Source organism: Dermacentor variabilis, chromosome 4 (assembly GCF_050947875.1).
Source record: "Dermacentor variabilis isolate Ectoservices chromosome 4, ASM5094787v1, whole genome shotgun sequence".
NCBI classification, from domain to species: Eukaryota; Metazoa; Arthropoda; class Arachnida; order Ixodida; family Ixodidae; genus Dermacentor; species Dermacentor variabilis.
Window position 1 is genome coordinate 205,952,039 of NC_134571.1, and position 23,511 is coordinate 205,975,549.

The 23,511-nt window shown below is 50.1% G+C and overlaps 27 non-coding genes and 10 pseudogenes across 27 annotated transcripts; all 37 read right to left on the reverse strand.

The window, feature by feature from the left end:
* Positions 1 to 279: 279 nt before the first annotated feature.
* On the reverse strand, positions 280 to 398 carry LOC142580366 (5S ribosomal RNA; annotated as a pseudogene).
* A 526-nt stretch (positions 399 to 924) lies between these two features.
* On the reverse strand, positions 925 to 1,043 carry LOC142580472 (5S ribosomal RNA; annotated as a pseudogene).
* A 525-nt stretch (positions 1,044 to 1,568) lies between these two features.
* On the reverse strand, positions 1,569 to 1,687 carry LOC142580986 (5S ribosomal RNA). The gene has a single exon (XR_012828121.1). It is a non-coding gene; the product is annotated as a 5S ribosomal RNA (ribosomal RNA).
* A 524-nt stretch (positions 1,688 to 2,211) lies between these two features.
* On the reverse strand, positions 2,212 to 2,330 carry LOC142580310 (5S ribosomal RNA). Its single transcript, XR_012827736.1, has one exon. It is a non-coding gene; the product is annotated as a 5S ribosomal RNA (ribosomal RNA).
* Positions 2,331 to 2,854: 524 nt separating this feature from the next.
* LOC142580283 (5S ribosomal RNA) lies at positions 2,855 to 2,973 on the reverse strand. The gene has a single exon (XR_012827709.1). It is a non-coding gene; the product is annotated as a 5S ribosomal RNA (ribosomal RNA).
* Positions 2,974 to 3,493: 520 nt separating this feature from the next.
* Positions 3,494 to 3,612, reverse strand: LOC142580408 (5S ribosomal RNA; annotated as a pseudogene).
* Positions 3,613 to 4,134: 522 nt separating this feature from the next.
* Positions 4,135 to 4,253, reverse strand: LOC142580311 (5S ribosomal RNA). The gene has a single exon (XR_012827737.1). It is a non-coding gene; the product is annotated as a 5S ribosomal RNA (ribosomal RNA).
* Positions 4,254 to 4,774: 521 nt separating this feature from the next.
* Positions 4,775 to 4,893, reverse strand: LOC142580987 (5S ribosomal RNA). The gene has a single exon (XR_012828122.1). It is a non-coding gene; the product is annotated as a 5S ribosomal RNA (ribosomal RNA).
* Positions 4,894 to 5,412: 519 nt separating this feature from the next.
* On the reverse strand, positions 5,413 to 5,531 carry LOC142580988 (5S ribosomal RNA). The gene has a single exon (XR_012828123.1). It is a non-coding gene; the product is annotated as a 5S ribosomal RNA (ribosomal RNA).
* Positions 5,532 to 6,050: 519 nt separating this feature from the next.
* LOC142580989 (5S ribosomal RNA) lies at positions 6,051 to 6,169 on the reverse strand. Its single transcript, XR_012828124.1, has one exon. It is a non-coding gene; the product is annotated as a 5S ribosomal RNA (ribosomal RNA).
* Positions 6,170 to 6,692: 523 nt separating this feature from the next.
* On the reverse strand, positions 6,693 to 6,811 carry LOC142580313 (5S ribosomal RNA). The gene has a single exon (XR_012827739.1). It is a non-coding gene; the product is annotated as a 5S ribosomal RNA (ribosomal RNA).
* Positions 6,812 to 7,333: 522 nt separating this feature from the next.
* Positions 7,334 to 7,452, reverse strand: LOC142580991 (5S ribosomal RNA). The gene has a single exon (XR_012828126.1). It is a non-coding gene; the product is annotated as a 5S ribosomal RNA (ribosomal RNA).
* A 521-nt stretch (positions 7,453 to 7,973) lies between these two features.
* LOC142580993 (5S ribosomal RNA) lies at positions 7,974 to 8,092 on the reverse strand. The gene has a single exon (XR_012828127.1). It is a non-coding gene; the product is annotated as a 5S ribosomal RNA (ribosomal RNA).
* A 522-nt stretch (positions 8,093 to 8,614) lies between these two features.
* LOC142580430 (5S ribosomal RNA) lies at positions 8,615 to 8,733 on the reverse strand (annotated as a pseudogene).
* A 522-nt stretch (positions 8,734 to 9,255) lies between these two features.
* On the reverse strand, positions 9,256 to 9,374 carry LOC142580994 (5S ribosomal RNA). Its single transcript, XR_012828128.1, has one exon. It is a non-coding gene; the product is annotated as a 5S ribosomal RNA (ribosomal RNA).
* Positions 9,375 to 9,901: 527 nt separating this feature from the next.
* On the reverse strand, positions 9,902 to 10,020 carry LOC142580285 (5S ribosomal RNA). Its single transcript, XR_012827711.1, has one exon. It is a non-coding gene; the product is annotated as a 5S ribosomal RNA (ribosomal RNA).
* Positions 10,021 to 10,541: 521 nt separating this feature from the next.
* On the reverse strand, positions 10,542 to 10,660 carry LOC142580995 (5S ribosomal RNA). The gene has a single exon (XR_012828129.1). It is a non-coding gene; the product is annotated as a 5S ribosomal RNA (ribosomal RNA).
* A 522-nt stretch (positions 10,661 to 11,182) lies between these two features.
* LOC142580431 (5S ribosomal RNA) lies at positions 11,183 to 11,301 on the reverse strand (annotated as a pseudogene).
* Positions 11,302 to 11,824: 523 nt separating this feature from the next.
* Positions 11,825 to 11,943, reverse strand: LOC142580996 (5S ribosomal RNA). Its single transcript, XR_012828130.1, has one exon. It is a non-coding gene; the product is annotated as a 5S ribosomal RNA (ribosomal RNA).
* A 525-nt stretch (positions 11,944 to 12,468) lies between these two features.
* LOC142580286 (5S ribosomal RNA) lies at positions 12,469 to 12,587 on the reverse strand. Its single transcript, XR_012827712.1, has one exon. It is a non-coding gene; the product is annotated as a 5S ribosomal RNA (ribosomal RNA).
* Positions 12,588 to 13,108: 521 nt separating this feature from the next.
* Positions 13,109 to 13,227, reverse strand: LOC142580258 (5S ribosomal RNA). Its single transcript, XR_012827686.1, has one exon. It is a non-coding gene; the product is annotated as a 5S ribosomal RNA (ribosomal RNA).
* A 524-nt stretch (positions 13,228 to 13,751) lies between these two features.
* On the reverse strand, positions 13,752 to 13,870 carry LOC142580314 (5S ribosomal RNA). Its single transcript, XR_012827740.1, has one exon. It is a non-coding gene; the product is annotated as a 5S ribosomal RNA (ribosomal RNA).
* A 522-nt stretch (positions 13,871 to 14,392) lies between these two features.
* LOC142580997 (5S ribosomal RNA) lies at positions 14,393 to 14,511 on the reverse strand. The gene has a single exon (XR_012828131.1). It is a non-coding gene; the product is annotated as a 5S ribosomal RNA (ribosomal RNA).
* A 524-nt stretch (positions 14,512 to 15,035) lies between these two features.
* LOC142580998 (5S ribosomal RNA) lies at positions 15,036 to 15,154 on the reverse strand. The gene has a single exon (XR_012828133.1). It is a non-coding gene; the product is annotated as a 5S ribosomal RNA (ribosomal RNA).
* Positions 15,155 to 15,678: 524 nt separating this feature from the next.
* LOC142580999 (5S ribosomal RNA) lies at positions 15,679 to 15,797 on the reverse strand. Its single transcript, XR_012828134.1, has one exon. It is a non-coding gene; the product is annotated as a 5S ribosomal RNA (ribosomal RNA).
* Positions 15,798 to 16,323: 526 nt separating this feature from the next.
* On the reverse strand, positions 16,324 to 16,442 carry LOC142581000 (5S ribosomal RNA). The gene has a single exon (XR_012828135.1). It is a non-coding gene; the product is annotated as a 5S ribosomal RNA (ribosomal RNA).
* A 522-nt stretch (positions 16,443 to 16,964) lies between these two features.
* Positions 16,965 to 17,083, reverse strand: LOC142580433 (5S ribosomal RNA; annotated as a pseudogene).
* A 523-nt stretch (positions 17,084 to 17,606) lies between these two features.
* LOC142581001 (5S ribosomal RNA) lies at positions 17,607 to 17,725 on the reverse strand. The gene has a single exon (XR_012828136.1). It is a non-coding gene; the product is annotated as a 5S ribosomal RNA (ribosomal RNA).
* A 522-nt stretch (positions 17,726 to 18,247) lies between these two features.
* On the reverse strand, positions 18,248 to 18,366 carry LOC142580270 (5S ribosomal RNA). Its single transcript, XR_012827697.1, has one exon. It is a non-coding gene; the product is annotated as a 5S ribosomal RNA (ribosomal RNA).
* A 521-nt stretch (positions 18,367 to 18,887) lies between these two features.
* On the reverse strand, positions 18,888 to 19,006 carry LOC142580434 (5S ribosomal RNA; annotated as a pseudogene).
* A 525-nt stretch (positions 19,007 to 19,531) lies between these two features.
* LOC142581141 (5S ribosomal RNA) lies at positions 19,532 to 19,650 on the reverse strand. The gene has a single exon (XR_012828279.1). It is a non-coding gene; the product is annotated as a 5S ribosomal RNA (ribosomal RNA).
* Positions 19,651 to 20,172: 522 nt separating this feature from the next.
* On the reverse strand, positions 20,173 to 20,291 carry LOC142580271 (5S ribosomal RNA). The gene has a single exon (XR_012827698.1). It is a non-coding gene; the product is annotated as a 5S ribosomal RNA (ribosomal RNA).
* A 521-nt stretch (positions 20,292 to 20,812) lies between these two features.
* On the reverse strand, positions 20,813 to 20,931 carry LOC142580435 (5S ribosomal RNA; annotated as a pseudogene).
* Positions 20,932 to 21,453: 522 nt separating this feature from the next.
* LOC142580503 (5S ribosomal RNA) lies at positions 21,454 to 21,572 on the reverse strand (annotated as a pseudogene).
* Positions 21,573 to 22,095: 523 nt separating this feature from the next.
* LOC142581003 (5S ribosomal RNA) lies at positions 22,096 to 22,214 on the reverse strand. Its single transcript, XR_012828139.1, has one exon. It is a non-coding gene; the product is annotated as a 5S ribosomal RNA (ribosomal RNA).
* A 522-nt stretch (positions 22,215 to 22,736) lies between these two features.
* LOC142580272 (5S ribosomal RNA) lies at positions 22,737 to 22,855 on the reverse strand. The gene has a single exon (XR_012827699.1). It is a non-coding gene; the product is annotated as a 5S ribosomal RNA (ribosomal RNA).
* A 521-nt stretch (positions 22,856 to 23,376) lies between these two features.
* Positions 23,377 to 23,495, reverse strand: LOC142580436 (5S ribosomal RNA; annotated as a pseudogene).
* Between the last annotated feature and the right edge of the window lie 16 nt (positions 23,496 to 23,511).

Here is a 23,511-nt window from a genome sequence, read left to right on the forward strand (position 1 = left end):
GCGTTGTCATTGAGCTGTATGCGGGTGTGATAAGTAAGCGGTTAGAAGCTTGTGCGACTAAATTTTGCATCATTACGTATACCGCTTACCACCGTCATCATTCCGAGTACAATATCGTGCAGTGGCCTGAATATTGTTGGTGTTTAACTTCGGCGTTGGCTCTACCAGCATGCTCCAGTTGAACGTAAGTTACAGTAAATGCAACCACCCACACGTCGTGCAAATGAAAAAAAGAACAAGACGTCACAGAAGCACGCAATAAAAAAGCAAAAAGAACGGTGCCATCAGCACTCGGTGTTCCCAGGTGGTCTCCCTCCCAAGAACTGACCGAGCCCAATGCTGCTTAGCTTCGGGGATCGGACGAGAACCGGCGTATTCAGCATGGTATGGCCGATGGCGAGAATGTGCTGTTTCCGACTGCACCTGTATCGTGCTACTATGTTGTGCAGTCGCCGAATGTATTGCTACAGCATACAGCACGTACGCGGCAGTCTTTCCGTGAACAATACACGCACGCGTCGTGTACGTTGATCACTCCGTTTGTGGTTGTTCGCTGCATGCGTGCGTGCTAGTGCTCACAAAAACAAGAGGGCGAGCGCCACATTTTGCGTGCGTTGCAGCCCACAAGGTGCCACTTTATTGATGCGTTGTCACTGAGCTGTATGCAGGTGTGATAAGTAAGCGGTTAGAAGCTTGTGCGACTAAATTTTGCATCATTACGTATACCGCTTACCACCGTCATCATTCCGCGTACAATATCGTGTAGTGGCCTGAATATTGTTGGTGTTACACTTCGGCGTTGGCTCTACCAGCAGGTTCCAGTTGAACGTAAGTTACAGTAAATGCAACCACCCACACGTTGTGCAAATGAAAAAAAAAAACAAGACGTCACAGAAGCACGCAATAAAAAAGCAAAAAGAACGGTGCCATCAGCACTCGGTGTTCATAGGTGGTCTCCCTCCCAAGTACTGACCGAGCCCAATGCTGCTTAGCTTCGGGGATCGGACGAGAACCCGCGTATTCAGCATGGTATGGCCGATGGCGAGAATGTGCTGTCTACGACTGCACCTGTATCGTGCTGCTATGTTGTGCAGTCGCCGAATGTATTGCTACAGCATACAGCGCGTACGCGGCAGTCTTTCCGTGAACAATACACGCACGCGTCGTGTACGTTGATCACTCCGTTTGTGGTTGTTCGCTGCATGCGTGCGCGCTAGTGCTCACAAAAACAAGAGGGCGAGCGCCACATTTTGCGCGCGTTGCAGCCCACAAGGTGCCACTTTATTGATGCGTTGTCATTGAGCTGTATGCGGGTGTGATAAGTAAGCGGTTAGACACTTGTGCGACTAAATTTTGCATCATTGCGTATACCGCTTACCACCGTCATCATTCCGCGTACAATATCGTGTAGTGGCCTGAATATTGTTGGTGTTACACTTCGGCGTTGGCTCTACCAGCAGGCTCCAGTTGAACGTAAGTTACAGTAAATGAAACCACCCACACGTTGTGCAAATGAAAAAAAAAACAAGACGTCACAGAAGCACGCAATAAAAAAGCAAAAAGAACGGTGCCATCAGCACTCGGTGTTCCCAGGTGGTCTCCCTCCCAAGTACTGACCGAGCCCAATGCTGCTTAGCTTCGGGGATCGGACGAGAACCGGCGTATTCAGCATGGTATGGCCGATGGCGAGAATGTGCTGTTTACGACTGCACCTGTATCGTGCTGCTATGTTGTGCAGTCGCCGAATGTATTGCTACAGCATACAGCACGTACGCGGCAGTCTTTCCGTGAACAATACACGCACGCGTCGTGTACGTTGATCACTCCGTTTGTGGTTCGCTGCATGCGTGCGTGCTAGTGCTCACAAAAACAAGAGGGCGAGTGCCACATTTTGCGCGCGTTGCAGCCCACAAGGTGCCACTTTATTGATGCGTTGTCATTGAGCTGTATGCGGGTGTGATAAGTAAGCGGTTAGACGCTTGTGCGACTAAATTTTGCATCATTGCGTATACCGCTTACCACCGTCATCATTCCGCGTACAATATCGTGTAGTGGCCTGAATATTGTTGGTGTTACACTTCGGCGTTGGCTCTACCAGCAGGCTCCAGTTGAACGTAAGTTACAGTAAATGAAACCACCCACACGTTGTGCAAATGAAAAAAAAAAAACAAGACGTCACAGAAGCACGCAATAAAAAAGCAAAAAGAACGGTGCCATCAGCACTCGGTGTTCCCAGGTGGTCTCCCTCCCAAGTACTGACCGAGCCCAATGCTGCTTAGCGTCGGGGATCGGACGAGAACCGGCGTATTCAGCATGGTATGGCCGATGGCGAGAATGTGCTGTTTACGACTTCACCTGTATCGTGCTGCTATGTTGTGCAGTCGCCGAATGGATTGCTACAGCATACAGCACGTACGCGGCAGTCTTTCCGTGAACAATACACGCACGCGTCGTGTACGTTGATCACTCCGTTTGTGGTTCGCCGCATGCGTGCGTGCTAGTGCTCACAAAAACAAGAGGGCGAGCGCCACATTTTGCGCGCGTTGCAGCCCACAAGGTGCCACTTTATTGATGCGTTGTCATTGAGCTGTATGCGGGTGTGATAAGTAAGCGGTTAGACGCTTGTGCGACTAAATTTTGCATCATTGCGTATACCGCTTACCACCGTCATCATTCCGCGTACAATATCGTGTAGTGGCCTGAATATTGTTGGTGTTACACTTCGGCGTTGGCTCTACCAGCAGGCTCCAGTTGAACGTAAGTTACAGTAAATGAAACCACCCACACGTTGTGCAAATGAAAAAAAAAAAACAAGACGTCACAGAAGCACGCAATAAAAAAACAAAAAAAACGGTGCCATCAGCACTCGGTGTTCCCAGGTGGTCTCCCTCCCAAGTACAGACCGAGCCCAATGCTGCTTAGCTTCGGGGATCGGACGAGAACCGGCGTATTCAGCATGGTATGGCCGATGGCGAGAATGTGCTGTTTACGACTGCACCTGTATCGTGCTGCTATGTTGTGCAGTCGCCGAATGTATTGCTACAGCATACAGCACGTACGCGGCAGTCTTTCCGTGAACAATACACGCACGCGTCGTGTACGTTGATCACTCCGTTTGTGGTTCGCTGCATGCGTGCGTGCTAGTGCTCACAAAAACAAGAGGGCGAGCGCCACATTTTGCGCGCGTTGCAGCCCACAAGGTGCCACTTTATTGATGCGTTGTCATTGAGCTGTATGCGGGTGTGATAAGTAAGCGGTTAGACGCTTGTGCGACTAAATTTTGCATCATTGCGTATACCGCTTACCACCGTCATCATTCCGCGTACAATATCGTGTAGTGGCCTAATATTGTTGGTGTTACACTTCGGCGTTGGCTCTACCAGCAGGCTCCAGTTGAACGTAAGTTACAGTAAATGAAACCACCCACACGTTGTGCAAATGAAAAAAAAACAAGACGTCACAGAAGCACGCAATAAAAAAACAAAAAGAACGGTGCCATCAGCACTCGGTGTTCCCAGGTGGTCTCCCTCCCAAGTACTGACCGAGGCCAATGCTGCTTAGCTTCGGGGATCGGACGAGAACCGGGGTATTCAGCATGGTATGGCCGATGGCGAGAATGTGCTGTTTACGACTGCACCTGTATCGTGCTGCTATGTTGTGCAGTCGCCGAATGTATTGCTACTGCATACAGCACGTACGCGGCTGTCTTTCCGTGAACAATACACGCACGCGTCGTGTACGTTGATCACTCCGTTTGTGGTTCACTGCATGCGTGCGTGCTAGTGCTCACAAAAACAAGAGGGCGAGTGCCACATTTTGCGCGCGTTGCAGCCCACAAGGTGCCACTTTATTGATGCGTTGTCATTGAGCTGTATGCGGGTGTGATAAGTAAGCGGTTAGACGCTTGTGCGACTAAATTTTGCATCATTGCGTATACCGCTTACCACCGTCATCATTCCGCGTACAATATCGTGTAGTGGCCTGAATATTGTTGGTGTTACACTTCGGCGTTGGCTCTACCAGCAGGCTCCAGTTGAACGTAAGTTACAGTAAATGAAACCACCCACACGTTGTGCAAATGAAAAAAAAAACAAGACGTCACAGAAGCACGCAATAAAAAAACAAAAAGAACGGTGCCATCAGCACTCGGTGTTCCCAGGTGGTCTCCCTCCCAAGTACTGACCGAGCCCAATGCTGCTTAGCGTCGGGGATCGGACGAGAACCGGCGTATTCAGCATGGTATGGCCGATGGCGAGAATGTGCTGTTTACGACTGCACCTGTATCGTGCTGCTATGTTGTGCAGTCGCCGAATGTATTGCTACAGCATACAGCACGTACGCGGCAGTCTTTCCGTGAACAATACACGCACGCGTCGTGTACGTTGATCACTCCGTTTGTGGTTCGCTGCATGCGTGCGTGCTAGTGCTCACAAAAACAAGAGGGCGAGCGCCACATATTGCGCGCGTTGCAGCCCACAAGGTGCCACTTTATTGATGCGTTGTCATTGAGCTGTATGCGGGCGTGATAAGTAAGCGGTTAGACGCTTGTGCGACTAAATTTTGCATCATTGCGTATACCGCTTACCACCGTCATCATTCCGCGTACAATATCGTGTAGTGGCCTGAATATTGTTGGTGTTACACTTCGGCGTTGGCTCTACCAGCAGGCTCCAGTTGAACGTAAGTTACAGTAAATGAAACCACCCACACGTTGTGCAAATGAAAAAAAAACAAGACGTCACAGAAGCACGCAATAAAAAAACAAAAAGAACGGTGCCATCAGCACTCGGTGTTCCCAGGTGGTCTCCCTCCCAAGTACTGACCGAGCCCAATGCTGCTTAGCTTCGGGGATCGGACGAGAACCGGCGTATTCAGCATGGTATGGCCGATGGCGAGAATGTGCTGTTTACGACTGCACCTGTATCGTGCTGCTATGTTGAGCAGTCGCCGAATGTATTGCTACAGCATACAGCACGTACGCGGCAGTCTTTCCGTGAACAATACACGCACGCGTCGTGTACGTTGATCACTCCGTTTGTGGTTCGCTGCATGCGTGCGTGCTAGTGCTCACAAAAACAAGAGGGCGAGCGCCACATTTTGCGCGTTGCAGCCCACAAGGTGCCACTTTATTGATGCGTTGTCATTGAGCTGTATGCGGGTGTGATAAGTAAGCGGTTAGACACTTGTGCGACTAAATTTTGCATCATTGCGTATACCGCTTACCACCGTCCTCATTCCGCGTACAATATCCTGTAGTGGCCTGAATATTGTTGGTGTTACACTTCGGCGTTGGCTCTACCAGCAGGCTCCAGTTGAACGTAAGTTACAGTAAATGAAACCACCCACACGTTGTGCAAATGAAAAAAAAACAAGACGTCACAGAAGCACGCAATAAAAAAACAAAAAGAACGGTGCCATCAGCACTCGGTGTTCCCAGGTGGTCTCCCTCCCAAGTACTGACCGAGCCCAATGCTGCTTAGCTTCGGGGATCGGACGAGAACCGGCGTATTCAGCATGGTATGGCCGATGGCGAGAATGTGCTGTTTACGACTGCACCTGTATCGTGCTGCTATGTTGAGCAGTCGCCGAATGTATTGCTACAGCATACAGCACGTACGCGGCAGTCTTTCCGTGAACAATACACGCACGCGTCGTGTACGTTGATCACTCCGTTTGTGGTTCGCTGCATGCGTGCGTGCTAGTGCTCACAAAAACAAGAGGGCGAGCGCCACATTTTGCGCGTTGCAGCCCACAAGGTGCCACTTTATTGATGCGTTGTCATTGAGCTGTATGCGGGTGTGATAAGTAAGCGGTTAGACACTTGTGCGACTAAATTTTGCATCATTGCGTATACCGCTTACCACCGTCCTCATTCCGCGTACAATATCCTGTAGTGGCCTGAATATTGTTGGTGTTACACTTCGGCGTTGGCTCTACCAGCAGGCTCCAGTTGAACGTAAGTTACAGTAAATGAAACCACCCACACGTTGTGCAAATGAAAAAAAAACAAGACGTCACAGAAGCACGCAATAAAAAAACAAAAAGAACGGTGCCATCAGCACTCGGTGTTCCCAGGTGGTCTCCCTCCCAAGTACTGACCGAGCCCAATGCTGCTTAGCTTCGGGGATCGGACGAGAACCGGCGTATTCAGCATGGTATGGCCGATGGCGAGAATGTGCTGTTTACGACTGCACCTGTATCGTGCTGCTATGTTGTGCAGTCGCCGAATGTATTGCTACTGCATACAGCACGTACGCGGCAGTCTTTCCGTGAACAATACACGCACGCGTCGTGTACGTTGATCACTCCGTTTGTGGTTCACTGCATGCGTGCGTGCTAGTGCTCACAAAAACAAGAGGGCGAGTGCCACATTTTGCGCGCGTTGCAGCCCACAAGGTGCCACTTTATTGATGCGTTGTCATTGAGCTGTATGCGGGTGTGATAAGTAATCGGTTAGACGCTTGTGCGACTAAATTTTGCATCATTGCGTATACCGCTTACCACCGTCATCATTCCGCGTACAATATCGTGTAGTGGCCTGAATATTGTTGGTGTTACACTTCGGCGTTGGCTCTACCAGCAGGCTCCAGTTGAACGTAAGTTACAGTAAATGAAACCACCCACACGTTGTGCAAATGAAAAAAAAAAACAAGACGTCACAGAAGCACGCAATAAAAAAACAAAAAGAACGGTGCCATCAGCACTCGGTGTTCCCAGGTGGTCTCCCTCCCAAGTACTGACCGAGCCCAATGCTGCTTAGCGTCGGGGATCGGACGAGAACCGGCGTATTCAGCATGGTATGGCCGATGGCGAGAATGTGCTGTTTACGACTGCACCTGTATCGTGCTGCTATGTTGTGCAGTCGCCGAATGTATTGCTACTGCATACAGCACGTACGCGGCAGTCTTTCCGTGAACAATACACGCATGCGTCGTGTACGTTGATCACTCCGTTTGTGGTTCGCTGCATGCGTGCGTGCTAGTGCTCACAAAAACAAGAGGGTGAGCGCCACATTTTGCGCGCGTTGCAGCCCACAAGGTGCCACTTTATTGATGCGTTGTCATTGAGCTGTATGCGGGTGTGATAAGTAAGCGGTTAGACGCTTGTGCGACTAAATTTTGCATCATTGCGTATACCGCTTACCACCGTCATCATTCCGCGTACAATATCGTGTAGTGGCCTAATATTGTTGGTGTTACACTTCGGCGTTGGCTCTACCAGCAGGCTCCAATTGAACGTAAGTTACAGTAAATGAAACCACCCACACGTTGTGCAAATGAAAAAAAAAAACAAGACGTCACAGAAGCACGCAATAAAAAAACAAAAAGAGCGGTGCCATCAGCACTCGGTGTTCCCAGGTGGTCTCCCTCCCAAGTACTGACCGAGCCCAATGCTGCTTAGCTTCGGGGATCGGACGAGAACCGGCGTATTCAGCATGGTATGGCCGATGGCGAGAATGTGCTGTTTACGACTGCACCTGTATCGTGCTGCTATGTTGTGCAGTCGCCGAATGTATTGCTACAGCATACAGCACGTACGCGGCAGTCTTTCCGTGAACAATACACGCACGCGTCGTGTACGTTGATCACTCCGTTTGTGGTTCGCTGCATGCGTGCGTGCTAGTGCTCACAAAAACAAGAGGGCGAGCGCCACATTTTGCGCGCGTTGCAGCCCACAAGGTGCCACTTTATTGATGCGTTGTCATTGAGCTGTATGCGGGTGTGATAAGTAAGCGGTTAGACGCTTGTGCGACTAAATTTTGCATCATTGCGTATACCGCTTACCACCGTCATCATTCCGCGTACAATATCGTGTAGTGGCCTAATATTGTTGGTGTTACACTTCGGCGTTGGCTCTACCAGCAGGCTCCAGTTGAACGTAAGTTACAGTAAATGAAACCACCCACACGTTGTGCAAATGAAAAAAAAAACAAGACGTCACAGAAGCACCCAATAAAAAAACAAAAAGAACGGTGCCATCAGCACTCGGTGTTCCCAGGTGGTCTCCCTCCCAAGTACTGACCGAGCCCAATGCTGCTTAGCTTCGGGGATCGGACGAGAACCGGCGTATTCAGCATGGTATGGCCGATGGCGAGAATGTGCTGTTTACGACTGCACCTGTATCGTGCTGCTATGTTGTGCAGTCGCCGAATGTATTGCTACAGCATACAGCACGTACGCGGCAGTCTTTCCGTGAACAATACACGCACGCGTCGTGTACGTTGATCACTCCGTTTGTGGTTCGCTGCATGCGTGCGTGCTAGTGCTCACAAAAACAAGAGGGCGAGCGCCACATTTTGCGCGCGTTGCACCCCACAAGGTGCCACTTTATTGATGCGTTGTCATTGAGCTGTATGCGGGTGTGATAAGTAAGCGGTTAGACGCTTGTGCGACTAAATTTTGCATCACTGCGTATACCGCTTACCACCGTCATCATTCCGCGTACAATATCGTGTAGTGGCCTAATATTGTTGGTGTTACACTTCGGCGTTGGCTCTACCAGCAGGCTCCAGTTGAACGTAAGTTACAGTAAATGAAACCACCCACACGTTGTGCAAATGAAAAAAAAAAACAAGACGTCACAGAAGCACGCAATAAAAAAACAAAAAGAACGGTGCCATCAGCACTCGGTGTTCCCAGGTGGTCTCCCTCCCAAGTACTGACCGAGCCCAATGCTGCTTAGCTTCGGGGATCGGACGAGAAGCGGCGTATTCAGCATGGTATGGCCGATGGCGAGAATGTGCTGTTTACGACTGCACCTGTATCGTGCTGCTATGTTGTGCAGTCGTCGAATGTATTGCTACAGCATACAGCACGTACGCGGCAGTCTTTCCGTGAACAATACACGCACGCGTCGTGTACGTTGATCACACCGTTTGTGGTTCGCTGCATGCGTGCGTGCTAGTGCTCACAAAAACAAGAGGGCGAGCGCCACATTTTGCGCGCGTTGCAGCCCACAAGGTGCCACTTTATTGATGCGTTGTCATTGAGCTGTATGCGGGTGTGATAAGTAAGCGGTTAGACGCTTGTGCGACTAAATTTTGCATCATTGCGTATACCGCTTACCACCGTCATCATTCCGCGTACAATATCGTGTAGTGGCCTGAATATTGTTGGTGTTACACTTCGGCGTTGGCTCTACCAGCAGGCTCCAGTTGAACGTAAGTTACAGTAAATGAAACCACCCACACGTTGTGCAAATGAAAAAAAAAACAAGACGTCACAGAAGCACGCAATAAAAAAACAAAAAGAACGGTGCCATCAGCACTCGGTGTTCCCAGGTGGTCTCCCTCCCAAGTACTGACCGAGCCCAATGCTGCTTAGCTTCGGGGATCGGACGAGAACCGGCGTATTCAGCATGGTATGGCCGATGGCGAGAATGTGCTGTTTACCACTGCACCTGTATCGTGCTGCTATGTTGTGCAGTCGCCGAATATATTGCTACAGCATACAGCACGTACGCGGCAGTCTTTCCGTGAACAATACACGCACGCGTCGTGTACGTTGATCACTCCGTTTGTGGTTCGCTGGATGCGTGCGTGCTAGTGCTCACAAAAACAAGAGGGCGAGCGCCACATTTTGCGCGCGTTGCAGCCCACAAGGTGCCACTTTATTGATGCATTGTCATTGAGCTGTATGCGGGTGTGATAAGTAAGCGGTTAGACGCTTGTGCGACTAAATTTTGCATCATTGCGTATACCGCTTACCACCGTCATCATTCCGCGTACAATATCGTGTAGTGGCCTGAATATTGTTGGTGTTACACTTCGGCGTTGGCTCTACCAGCAGGCTCCAGTTGAACGTAAGTTACAGTAAATGAAACCACCCACACGTTGTGCAAATGAAAAAAAAAAAAAAACAAGACGTCACAGAAGCACGCAATAAAAAAACAAAAAAAACGGTGCCATCAGCACTCGGTGTTCCCAGGTGGTCTCCCTCCCAAGTACAGACCGAGCCCAATGCTGCTTAGCTTCGGGGATCGGACGAGAACCGGCGTATTCAGCATGGTATGGCCGATGGCGAGAATGTGCTGTTTACGACTGCACCTGTATCGTGCTGCTATGTTGTGCAGTCGCCGAATGTATTGCTACAGCATACAGCACGTACGCGGCAGTCTTTCCGTGAACAATACACGCACGCGTCGTGTACGTTGATCACTCCGTTTGTGGTTCGCTGCATGCGTGCGTGCTAGTGCTCACAAAAACAAGAGGGCGAGCGCCACATTTTGCGCGCGTTGCAGCCCACAAGGTGCCACTTTATTGATGCGTTGTCATTGAGCTGTATGCGGGTGTGATAAGTAAGCGGTTAGACGCTTGTGCGACTAAATTTTGCATCATTGCGTATACCGCTTACCACCGTCATCATTCCGCGTACAATATCGTGTAGTGGCCTAATATTGTTGGTGTTACACTTCGGCGTTGGCTCTACCAGCAGGCTCCAGTTGAACGTAAGTTACAGTAAATGAAACCACCCACACGTTGTGCAAATGAAAAAAAAAACAAGACGTCACAGAAGCACGCAATAAAAAAACAAAAAGAACGGTGCCATCAGCACTCGGTGTTCCCAGGTGGTCTCCCTCCCAAGTACTGACCGAGCCCAATGCTGCTTAGCTTCGGGGATCGGACGAGAACCGGCGTATTCAGCATGGTATGGCCGATGGCGAGAATGTGCTGTTTACGACTGCACCTGTATCGTGCTGCTATGTTGTGCAGTCGCCGAATGTATTGCTACAGCATACAGCACGTACGCGGCAGTCTTTCCGTGAACAATACACGCACGCGTCGTGTACGTTGATCACTCCGTTTGTGGTTCGCTGCATGCGTGCGTGCTAGTGCTCACAAAAACAAGAGGGCGAGCGCCACATTTTGCGCGCGTTGCAGCCCACAAGGTGCCACTTTATTGATGCGTTGTCATTGAGCTGTATGCGGGTGTGATAAGTAAGCGGTTAGACGCTTGTGCGACTAAATTTTGCATCATTGCGTATACCGCTTACCACCGTCATCATTCCGCGTACAATATCGTGTAGTGGCCTAATATTGTTGGTGTTACACTTCGGCGTTGGCTCTACCAGCAGGCTCCAGTTGAACGTAAGTTACAGTAAATGAAACCACCCACACGTTGTGCAAATGAAAAAAAAAAACAAGACGTCACAGAAGCACGCAATAAAAAAACAAAAAGAACGGTGCCATCAGCACTCGGTGTTCCCAGGTGGTCTCCCTCCCAAGTACTGACCGAGCCCAATGCTGCTTAGCTTCGGGGATCGGACGAGAAGCGGCGTATTCAGCATGGTATGGCCGATGGCGAGAATGTGCTGTTTACGACTGCACCTGTATCGTGCTGCTATGTTGTGCAGTCGTCGAATGTATTGCTACAGCATACAGCACGTACGCGGCAGTCTTTCCGTGAACAATACACGCACGCGTCGTGTACGTTGATCACACCGTTTGTGGTTCGCTGCATGCGTGCGTGCTAGTGCTCACAAAAACAAGAGGGCGAGCGCCACATTTTGCGCGCGTTGCAGCCCACAAGGTGCCACTTTATTGATGCGTTGTCATTGAGCTGTATGCGGGTGTGATAAGTAAGCGGTTAGACGCTTGTGCGACTAAATTTTGCATCATTGCGTATACCGCTTACCACCGTCATCATTCCGCGTACAATATCGTGTAGTGGCCTGAATATTGTTGGTGTTACACTTCGGCGTTGGCTCTACCAGCAGGCTCCAGTTGAACGTAAGTTACAGTAAATGAAACCACCCACACGTTGTGCAAATGAAAAAAAAAAACAAGACGTCACAGAAGCACGCAATAAAAAAACAAAAAGAACGGTGCCATCAGCACTCGGTGTTCCCAGGTGGTCTCCCTCCCAAGTACTGACCGAGCCCAATGCTGCTTAGCTTCGGGGATCGGACGAGAACCGGCGTATTCAGCATGGTATGGCCGATGGCGAGAATGTGCTGTTTACCCCTGCACCTGTATCGTGCTGCTATGTTGTGCAGTCGCCGAATATATTGCTACAGCATACAGCACGTACGCGGCAGTCTTTCCGTGAACAATACACGCACGCGTCGTGTACGTTGATCACTCCGTTTGTGGTTCGCTGGATGCGTGCGTGCTAGTGCTCACAAAAACAAGAGGGCGAGCGCCACATTTTGCGCGCGTTGCAGCCCACAAGGTGCCACTTTATTGATGCGTTGTCATTGAGCTGTATGCGGGTGTGATAAGTAAGCGGTTAGACGCTTGTGCGACTAAATTTTGCATCATTGCGTATACCGCTTACCACCGTCATCATTCCGCGTACAATATCGTGTAGTGGCCTGAATATTGTTGGTGTTACACTTCGGCGTTGGCTCTACCAGCAGGCTCCAGTTGAACGTAAGTTACAGTAAATGAAACCACCCACACGTTGTGCAAATGAAAAAAAAAAAAACAAGACGTCACAGAAGCACGCAATAAAAAAACAAAAAAAACGGTGCCATCAGCACTCGGTGTTCCCAGGTGGTCTCCCTCCCAAGTACAGACCGAGCCCAATGCTGCTTAGCTTCGGGGATCGGACGAGAACCGGCGTATTCAGCATGGTATGGCCGATGGCGAGAATGTGCTGTTTACGACTGCACCTGTATCGTGCTGCTATGTTGTGCAGTCGCCGAATGTATTGCTACAGCATACAGCACGTACGCGGCAGTCTTTCCGTGAACAATACACGCACGCGTCGTGTACGTTGATCACTCCGTTTGTGGTTCGCTGCATGCGTGCGTGCTAGTGCTCACAAAAACAAGAGGGCGAGCGCCACATTTTGCGCGCGTTGCAGCCCACAAGGTGCCACTTTATTGATGCGTTGTCATTGAGCTGTATGCGGGTGTGATAAGTAAGCGGTTAGACGCTTGTGCGACTAAATTTTGCATCATTGCGTATACCGCTTACCACCGTCATCATTCCGCGTACAATATCGTGTAGTGGCCTAATATTGTTGGTGTTACACTTCGGCGTTGGCTCTACCAGCAGGCTCCAGTTGAACGTAAGTTACAGTAAATGAAACCACCCACACGTTGTGCAAATGAAAAAAAAAACAAGACGTCACAGAAGCACGCAATAAAAAAACAAAAAGAACGGTGCCAACAGCACTCGGTGTTCCCAGGTGGTCTCCCTCCCAAGTACTGACCGAGCCCAATGCTGCTTAGCTTCGGGGATCGGACGAGAACCGGCGTATTCAGCATGGTATGGCCGATGGCGAGAATGTGCTGTTTACGACTGCACCTGTATCGTGCTGCTATGTTGTGCAGTCGCCGAATGTATTGCTACTGCATACAGCACGTACGCGGCAGTCTTTCCGTGAACAATACACGCACGCGTCGTGTACGTTGATCACTCCGTTTGTGGTTCACTGCATGCGTGCGTGCTAGTGCTCACAAAAACAAGAGGGCGAGTGCCACATTTTGCGCGCGTTGCAGCCCACAAGGTGCCACTTTATTGATGCGTTGTCATTGAGCTGTATGCGGGTGTGATAAGTAAGCGGTTAGACGCTTGTGCGACTAAATTTTGCATCATTGCATATACCGCTTACCACCGTCATCATTCCGCGTACAATATCGTGTAGTGGCCTGAATATTGTTGGTGTTACACTTCGGCGTTGGCTCTACCAGCAGGCTCCAGTTGAACGTAAGTTACAGTAAATGAAACCACCCACACGTTGTGCAAATGAAAAAAAAAAAACAAGACGTCACAGAAGCACGCAATAAAAAAACAAAAAGAACGGTGCCATCAGCACTCGGTGTTCCCAGGTGGTCTCCCTCCCAAGTACTGACCGAGCCCAATGCTGCTTAGCGTCGGGGATCGGACGAGAACCGGCGTATTCAGCATGGTATGGCCGATGGCGAGAATGTGCTGTTTACGACTGCACCTGTATCGTGCTGCTATGTTGTGCAGTCGCCGAATGGATTGCTACAGCATACAGCACGTACGCGGCAGTCTTTCCGTGAACAATACACGCATGCGTCGTGTACGTTGATCACTCCGTTTGTGGTTCGCTGCATGCGTGCGTGCTAGTGCTCACAAAAACAAGAGGGCGAGCGCCACATTTTGCGCGCGTTGCAGCCCACAAGGTGCCACTTTATTGATGCGTTGTCATTGAGCTGTATGCGGGTGTGATAAGTAAGCGGTTAGATGCTTGTGCGACTAAATTTTGCATCATTGCGTATACCGCTTACCACCGTCATGATTCCGCGTACAATATCGTGTAGTGGCCTAATATTGTTGGTGTTACACTTCGGCGTTGGCTCTACCAGCAGGCTCCAATTGAACGTAAGTTACAGTAAATGAAACCACCCACACGTTGTGCAAATGAAAAAAATAAACAAGACGTCACAGAAGCACGCAATAAAAAAACAAAAAGAACGGTGCCATCAGCACTCGGTGTTCCCAGGTGGTCTCCCTCCCAAGTACTGACCGAGCCCAATGCTGCTTAGCTTCGGGGATCGGACGAGAACCGGCGTATTCAGCATGGTATGGCCGATGGCGAGAATGTGCTGTTTACGACTGCACCTGTATCGTGCTGCTATGTTGTGCAGTCGCCGAATGTATTGCTACAGCATACAGCACGTACGCGGCAGTCTTTCCGTGAACAATACACGCACGCGTCGTGTACGTTGATCACTCCGTTTGTGGTTCGCTGCATGCGTGCGTGCTAGTGCTCACAAAAACAAGAGGGCGAGCGCCACATATTGCGCGCGTTGCAGCCCACAAGGTGCCACTTTATTGATGCGTTGTCATTGAGCTGTATGCGGGCGTGATAAGTAAGCGGTTAGACGCTTGTGCGACTAAATTTTGCATCATTGCGTATACCGCTTACCACCGTCATCATTCCGCGTACAATATCGTGTAGTGGCCTGAATATTGTTGGTGTTACACTTCGGCGTTGGCTCTACCAGCAGGCTCCAGTTGAACGTAAGTTACAGTAAATGAAACCACCCACACGTTGTGCAAATGAAAAAACAAAAACAAGACGTCACAGAAGCACGCAATAAAAAAGCAAAAAGAACGGTGCCATCAGCACTCGGTGTTCCCAGGTGGTCTCCCTCCCAAGTACTGACCGAGCCCAATGCTGCTTAGCTTCGGGGATCGGACGAGAACCGGCGTATTCAGCATGGTATGGCCGATGGCGAGAATGTGCTGTTTACGACTGCACCTGTATCGTGCTGCTATGTTGTGCAGTCGCCGAATGTATTGCTACAGCATACAGCACGTACGCGGCAGTCTTTCCGTGAACAATACACGCACGCGTCGTGTACGTTGATCACTCCGTTTGTGGTTCGCTGCATGCGTGCGTGCTAGTGCTCACAAAAACAAGAGGGCGAGCGCCACATATTGCGCGCGTTGCAGCCCACAAGGTGCCACTTTATTGATGCGTTGTCATTGAGCTGTATGCGGGCGTGATAAGTAAGCGGTTAGACGCTTGTGCGACTAAATTTTGCATCATTGCGTATACCGCTTACCACCGTCATCATTCCGCGTACAATATCGTGTAGTGGCCTGAATATTGTTGGTGTTACACTTCGGCGTTGGCTCTACCAGCAGGCTCCAGTTGAACGTAAGTTACAGTAAATGAAACCACCCACACGTTGTGCAAATGAAAAAACAAAAACAAGACGTCACAGAAGCACGCAATAAAAAAGCAAAAAGAACGGTGCCATCAGCACTCGGTGTTCCCAGGTGGTCTCCCTCCCAAGTACTGACCGAGCCCAATGCTGCTTAGCTTCGGGGATCGGACGAGAACCGGCGTATTCAGCATGGTATGGCCGATGGCGAGAATGTGCTGTTTACGACAGCACCTGTATCGTGCTGCTATGTTGAGCAGTCGCCGAATGTATTGCTACAGCATACAGCACGTACGCGGCAGTCTTTCCGTGAACAATACACGCACGCGTCGTGTACGTTGATCACTCCGTTTGTGGTTCGCTGCATGCGTGCGTGCTAGTGCTCACAAAAACAAGAGGGCGAGCGCCACATTTTGCGCGTTGCAGCCCACAAGGTGCCACTTTATTGATGCGTTGTCATTGAGCTGTATGCGGGTGTGATAAGTAAGCGGTTAGACACTTGTGCGACTAAATTTTGCATCATTGCGTATACCGCTTACCACCGTCCTCATTCCGCGTACAATATCGTGTAGTGGCCTGAATATTGTTGGTGTTACACTTCGGCGTTGGCTCTACCAGCAGGCTCCAGTTGAACGTAAGTTACAGTAAATGAAACCACCCACACGTTGTGCAAATGAAAAAAAAAAAAAAAACAAGACGTCACAGAAGCACGCAATAAAAAAACAAAAAGAACGGTGCCATCAGCACTCGGTGTTCCCAGGTGGTCTCCCTCCCAAGTACTGACCGAGCCCAATGCTGCTTAGCTTCGGGGATCGGACGAGAACCGGCGTATTCAGCATGGTATGGCCGATGGCGAGAATGTGCTGTTTACGACTGCACCTGTATCGTGCTGCTATGTTGTGCAGTCGCCGAATGTATTGCTACAGCATACAGCACGTACGCGGCAGTCTTTCCGTGAACAATACACGCACGCGTCGTGTACGTTGATCACTCCGTTTGTGGTTCGCTGCATGCGTGCGTGCTAGTGCTCACAAAAACAAGAGGGCGAGCGCCACATTTTGCGCGCGTTGCAGCCCACAAGGTGCCACTTTATTGATGCGTTGTCATTGAGCTGTATGCGGGTGTGATAAGTAAGCGGTTAGACGCTTGTGCGACTAAATTTTGCATCATTGCGTATACCGCTTACCACCGTCATCATTCCGCGTACAATATCGTGTAGTGGCCTAATATTGTTGGTGTTACACTTCGGCGTTGGCTCTACCAGCAGGCTCCAGTTGAACGTAAGTTACAGTAAATGAAACCACCCACACGTTGTGCAAATGAAAAAAAAAAACAAGACGTCACAGAAGCACGCAATAAAAAAACAAAAAGAACGGTGCCATCAGCACTCGGTGTTCCCAGGTGGTCTCCCTCCCAAGTACTGACCGAGCCCAATGCTGCTTAGCTTCGGGGATCGGACGAGAAGCGGCGTATTCAGCATGGTATGGCCGATGGCGAGAATGTGCTGTTTACGACTGCACCTGTATCGTGCTGCTATGTTGTGCAGTCGTCGAATGTATTGCTACAGCATACAGCACGTACGCGGCAGTCTTTCCGTGAACAATACACGCACGCGTCGTGTACGTTGATCACACCGTTTGTGGTTCGCTGCATGCGTGCGTGCTAGTGCTCACAAAAACAAGAGGGCGAGCGCCACATTTTGCGCGCGTTGCAGCCCACAAGGTGCCACTTTATTGATGCGTTGTCATTGAGCTGTATGCGGGTGTGATAAGTAAGCGGTTAGACGCTTGTGCGACTAAATTTTGCATCATTGCGTATACCGCTTACCACCGTCATCATTCCGCGTACAATATCGTGTAGTGGCCTGAATATTGTTGGTGTTACACTTCGGCGTTGGCTCTACCAGCAGGCTCCAGTTGAACGTAAGTTACAGTAAATGAAACCACCCACACGTTGTGCAAATGAAAAAAAAAAACAAGACGTCACAGATGCACGCAACAAAAAAACAAAAAGAACGGTGCCATCAGCACTCGGTGTTCCCAGGTGGTCTCCCTCCCAAGTACTGACCGAGCCCAATGCTGCTTAGCTTCGGGGATCGGACGAGAACCGGCGTATTCAGCATGGTATGGCCGATGGCGAGAATGTGCTGTTTACCACTGCACCTGTATCGTGCTGCTATGTTGTGCAGTCGCCGAATATATTGCTACAGCATACAGCACGTACGCGGCAGTCTTTCCGTGAAATATACACGCACGCGTCGTGTACGTTGATCACTCCGTTTGTGGTTCGCTGGATGCGTGCGTGCTAGTGCTCACAAAAACAAGAGGGCGAGCGCCACATTTTGCGCGCGTTGCAGCCCACAAGGTGCCACTTTATTGATGCGTTGTCATTGAGCTGTATGCGGGTGTGATAAGTAAGCGGTTAGACGCTTGTGCGACTAAATTTTGCATCATTGCGTATACCGCTTACCACCGTCATCATTCCGCGTACAATATCGTGTAGTGGCCTGAATATTGTTGGTGTTACACTTCGGCGTTGGCTCTACCAGCAGGCTCCAGTTGAACGTAAGTTACAGTAAACGAAACCACCCACACGTTGTGCAAATGAAAAAAAAAACAAGACGTCACAGAAGCACGCAATAAAAAAGCAAAAAGAACGGTGCCATCAGCACTCGGTGTTCCCAGGTGGTCTCCCTCCCAAGTACTGACCGAGCCCAATGCTGCTTAGCTTCGGGGATCGGAAGAGAACCGGCGTATTCAGCACGGTATGGCCGATGGCGAGAATGTGCTGTTTACGACTGCACCTGTATCGTGCTGCTATGTTGTGCAGTCGCCGAATGTATTGCTACAGCATACAGCACGTACGCGGCAATCTTTCCGTGAACAATACACGCACGCGTCGTGTACGTTGATCACTCCGTTTGTGGTTCGCTGCATGCGTGCGTGCTAGTGCTCACAAAAACAAGAGGGCGAGCGCCACATTTTGCGCGCGTTGCAGCCCACAAGGTGCCACTTTATTGATGCGTTGTCATTGAGCTGTATGCGGGTGTGATAAGTAAGCGGTTAGACGCTTGTGCGACTAAATTTTGCATCATTGCGTATACCGCTTACCACCGTCATCATTCCGCGTACAATATCGTGTAGTGGCCTAATATTGTTGGTGTTACACTTCGGCGTTGGCTCTACCAGCAGGCTCCAGTTGAACGTAAGTTACAGTAAATGAAACCACCCACACGTTGTGCAAATGAAAAAAAAAACAAGACGTCACAGAAGCACGCAATAAAAAAACAAAAAGAACGGTGCCATCAGCACTCGGTGTTCCCAGGTGGTCTCCCTCCCAAGTACTGACCGAGCCCAATGCTGCTTAGCTTCGGGGATCGGACGAGAAGCGGCGTATTCAGCATGGTATGGCCGATGGCGAGAATGTGCTGTTTACGACTGCACCTGTATCGTGCTGCTATGTTGTGCAGTCGTCGAATGTATTGCTACAGCATACAGCACGTACGCGGCAGTCTTTCCGTGAACAATACACGCACGCGTCGTGTACGTTGATCACACCGTTTGTGGTTCGCTGCATGCGTGCGTGCTAGTGCTCACAAAAACAAGAGGGCGAGCGCCACATTTTGCGCGCGTTGCAGCCCACAAGGTGCCACTTTATTGATGCGTTGTCATTGAGCTGTATGCGGGCGTGATAAGTAAGCGGTTAGACGCTTGTGCGACTAAATTTTGCATCATTGCGTATACCGCTTACCACCGTCATCATTCCGCGTACAATATCGTGTAGTGGCCTGAATATTGTTGGTGTTACACTTCGGCGTTGGCTCTACCAGCAGGCTCCAGTTGAACGTAAGTTACAGTAAATGAAACCACCCACACGTTGTGCAAATGAAAAAAAAAAAAACAAGACGTCACAGAAGCACGCAATAAAAAGGCAAAAAGAACGGTGCCATCAGCACTCGGTGTTCCCAGGTGGTCTCCCTCCCAAGTACTGACCGAGCCCAATGCTGCTTAGCTTCGGGGATCGGACGAGAACCGGCGTGTTCAGCATGGTATGGCCGATGGCGAGAATGTGCTGTTTACGACTGCACCTGTATCGTGCTGCTATGTTGTGCAGTCGCCGAATGTATTGCTACAGCATACAGCACGTACGCGGCAGTCTTTCCGTGAACAATACACGCACGCGTCGTGTACGTTGATCACTCCGTTTGTGGTTCGCTGCATGCGTGCGTGCTAGTGCTCACAAAAACAAGAGGGCGAGCGCCACATTTTGCGCGGGTTGCAGCCCACAAGGTGCCACTTTATTGATGCGTTGTCATTGAGCTGTATGCGGGTGTGATAAGTAAGCGGTTAGACGCTTGTGCGACTAAATTTTGCATCATTGCGTATACCGCTTACCACCGTCATCATTCCGCGTACAATATCGTGTAGTGGCCTGAATATTGTTGGTGTTACACTTCGGCGTTGGCTCTACCAGCAGGCTCCAGTTGAACGTAAGTTACAGTAAACGAAACCACCCACACGTTGTGCAAATGAAAAAAAAAACAAGACGTCACAGAAGCACGCAATAAAAAAGCAAAAAGAACGGTGCCATCAGCACTCGGTGTTCCCAGGTGGTCTCCCTCCCAAGTACTGACCGAGCCCAATGCTGCTTAGCTTCGGGGATCGGAAGAGAACCGGCGTATTCAGCACGGTATGGCCGATGGCGAGAATGTGCTGTTTACGACTGCACCTGTATCGTGCTGCTATGTTGTGCAGTCGCCGAATGTATTGCTACAGCATACAGCACGTACGCGGCAATCTTTCCGTGAACAATACACGCACGCGTCGTGTACGTTGATCACTCCGTTTGTGGTTCGCTGCATGCGTGCGTGCTAGTGCTCACAAAAACAAGAGGGCGAGCGCCACATTTTGCGCGCGTTGCAGCCCACAAGGTGCCACTTTATTGATGCGTTGTCATTGAGCTGTATGCGGGTGTGATAAGTAAGCGGTTAGACGCTTGTGCGACTAAATTTTGCATCATTGCGTATACCGCTTACCACCGTCATCATTCCGCGTACAATATCGTGTAGTGGCCTAATATTGTTGGTGTTACACTTCGGCGTTGGCTCTACCAGCAGGCTCCAGTTGAACGTAAGTTACAGTAAATGAAACCACCCACACGTTGTGCAAATGAAAAAAAAAACAAGACGTCACAGAAGCACGCAATAAAAAAACAAAAAGAACGGTGCCATCAGCACTCGGTGTTCCCAGGTGGTCTCCCTCCCAAGTACTGACCGAGCCCAATGCTGCTTAGCTTCGGGGATCGGACGAGAAGCGGCGTATTCAGCATGGTATGGCCGATGGCGAGAATGTGCTGTTTACGACTGCACCTGTATCGTGCTGCTATGTTGTGCAGTCGCCGAATGTATTGCTACAGCATACAGCACGTACGCGGCAGTCTTTCCGTGAACAATACACGCACGCGTCGTGTACGTTGATCACTCCGTTTGTGGTTCGCTGCATGCGTGCGTGCTAGTGCTCACAAAAACAAGAGGGCGAGCGCCACATTTTGCGCGCGTTGCAGCCCACAAGGTGCCACTTTATTGATGCGTTGTCATTGAGCTGTATGCGGGTGTGATAAGTAAGCGGTTAGACGCTTGTGCGACTAAATTTTGCATCATTGCGTATACCGCTTACCACCGTCATCATTCCGCGTACAATATCGTGTAGTGGCCTAATATTGTTGGTGTTACACTTCGGCGTTGGCTCTACCAGCAGGCTCCAGTTGAACGTAAGTTACAGTAAATGAAACCACCCACACGTTGTGCAAATGAAAAAAAAAAACAAGACGTCACAGAAGCACGCAATAAAAAAACAAAAAGAACGGTGCCATCAGCACTCGGTGTTCCCAGGTGGTCTCCCTCCCAAGTACTGACCGAGCCCAATGCTGCTTAGCTTCGGGGATCGGACGAGAAGCGGCGTATTCAGCATGGTATGGCCGTTGGCGAGAATGTGCTGTTTACGACTGCACCTGTATCGTGCTGCTATGTTGTGCAGTCGTCGAATGTATTGCTACAGCATACAGCACGTACGCGGCAGTCTTTCCGTGAACAATACACGCACGCGTCGTGTACGTTGATCACACCGTTTGTGGTTCGCTGCATGCGTGCGTGCTAGTGCTCACAAAAACAAGAGGGCGAGCGCCACATTTTGCGCGCGTTGCAGCCCACAAGGTGCCACTTTATTGATGCGTTGTCATTGAGCTGTATGCGGGTGTGATAAGTAAGCGGTTAGACGCTTGTGCGACTAAATTTTGCATCATTGCGTATACCGCTTACCACCGTCATCATTCCGCGTACAATATCGTGTAGTGGCCTGAATATTGTTGGTGTTACACTTCGGCGTTGGCTCTACCAGCAGGCTCCAGTTGAACGTAAGTTACAGTAAATGAAACCACCCACACGTTGTGCAAATGAAAAAAAAAAACAAGACGTCACAGATGCACGCAACAAAAAAACAAAAAGAACGGTGCCATCAGCACTCGGTGTTCCCAGGTGGTCTCCCTCCCAAGTACTGACCGAGCCCAATGCTGCTTAGCTTCGGGGATCGGACGAGAACCGGCGTATTCAGCATGGTATGGCCGATGGCGAGAATGTGCTGTTTACCACTGCACCTGTATCGTGCTGCTATGTTGTGCAGTCGCCGAATATATTGCTACAGCATACAGCACGTACGCGGCAGTCTTTCCGTGAAATATACACGCACGCGTCGTGTACGTTGATCACTCCGTTTGTGGTTCGCTGGATGCGTGCGTGCTAGTGCTCACAAAAACAAGAGGGCGAGCGCCACATTTTGCGCGCGTTGCAGCCCACAAGGTGCCACTTTATTGATGCGTTGTCATTGAGCTGTATGCGGGTGTGATAAGTAAGCGGTTAGACGCTTGTGCGACTAAATTTTGCATCATTGCGTATACCGCTTACCACCGTCATCATTCCGCGTACAATATCGTGTAGTGGCCTGAATATTGTTGGTGTTACACTTCGGCGTTGGCTCTACCAGCAGGCTCCAGTTGAACGTAAGTTACAGTAAACGAAACCACCCACACGTTGTGCAAATGAAAAAAAAAACAAGACGTCACAGAAGCACGCAATAAAAAAGCAAAAAGAACGGTGCCATCAGCACTCGGTGTTCCCAGGTGGTCTCCCTCCCAAGTACTGACCGAGCCCAATGCTGCTTAGCTTCGGGGATCGGAAGAGAACCGGCGTATTCAGCACGGTATGGCCGATGGCGAGAATGTGCTGTTTACGACTGCACCTGTATCGTGCTGCTATGTTGTGCAGTCGCCGAATGTATTGCTACAGCATACAGCACGTACGCGGCAATCTTTCCGTGAACAATACACGCACGCGTCGTGTACGTTGATCACTCCGTTTGTGGTTCGCTGCATGCGTGCGTGCTAGTGCTCACAAAAACAAGAGGGCGAGCGCCACATTTTGCGCGCGTTGCAGCCCACAAGGTGCCACTTTATTGATGCGTTGTCATTGAGCTGTATGCGGGTGTGATAAGTAAGCGGTTAGACGCTTGTGCGACTAAATTTTGCATCATTGCGTATACCGCTTACCACCGTCATCATTCCGCGTACAATATCGTGTAGTGGCCTAATATTGTTGGTGTTACACTTCGGCGTTGGCTCTACCAGCAGGCTCCAGTTGAACGTAAGTTACAGTAAATGAAACCACCCACACGTTGTGCAAATGAAAAAAAAAACAAGACGTCACAGAAGCACGCAATAAAAAAACAAAAAGAACGGTGCCATCAGCACTCGGTGTTCCCAGGTGGTCTCCCTCCCAAGTACTGACCGAGCCCAATGCTGCTTAGCTTCGGGGATCGGACGAGAAGCGGCGTATTCAGCATGGTATGGCCGATGGCGAGAATGTGCTGTTTA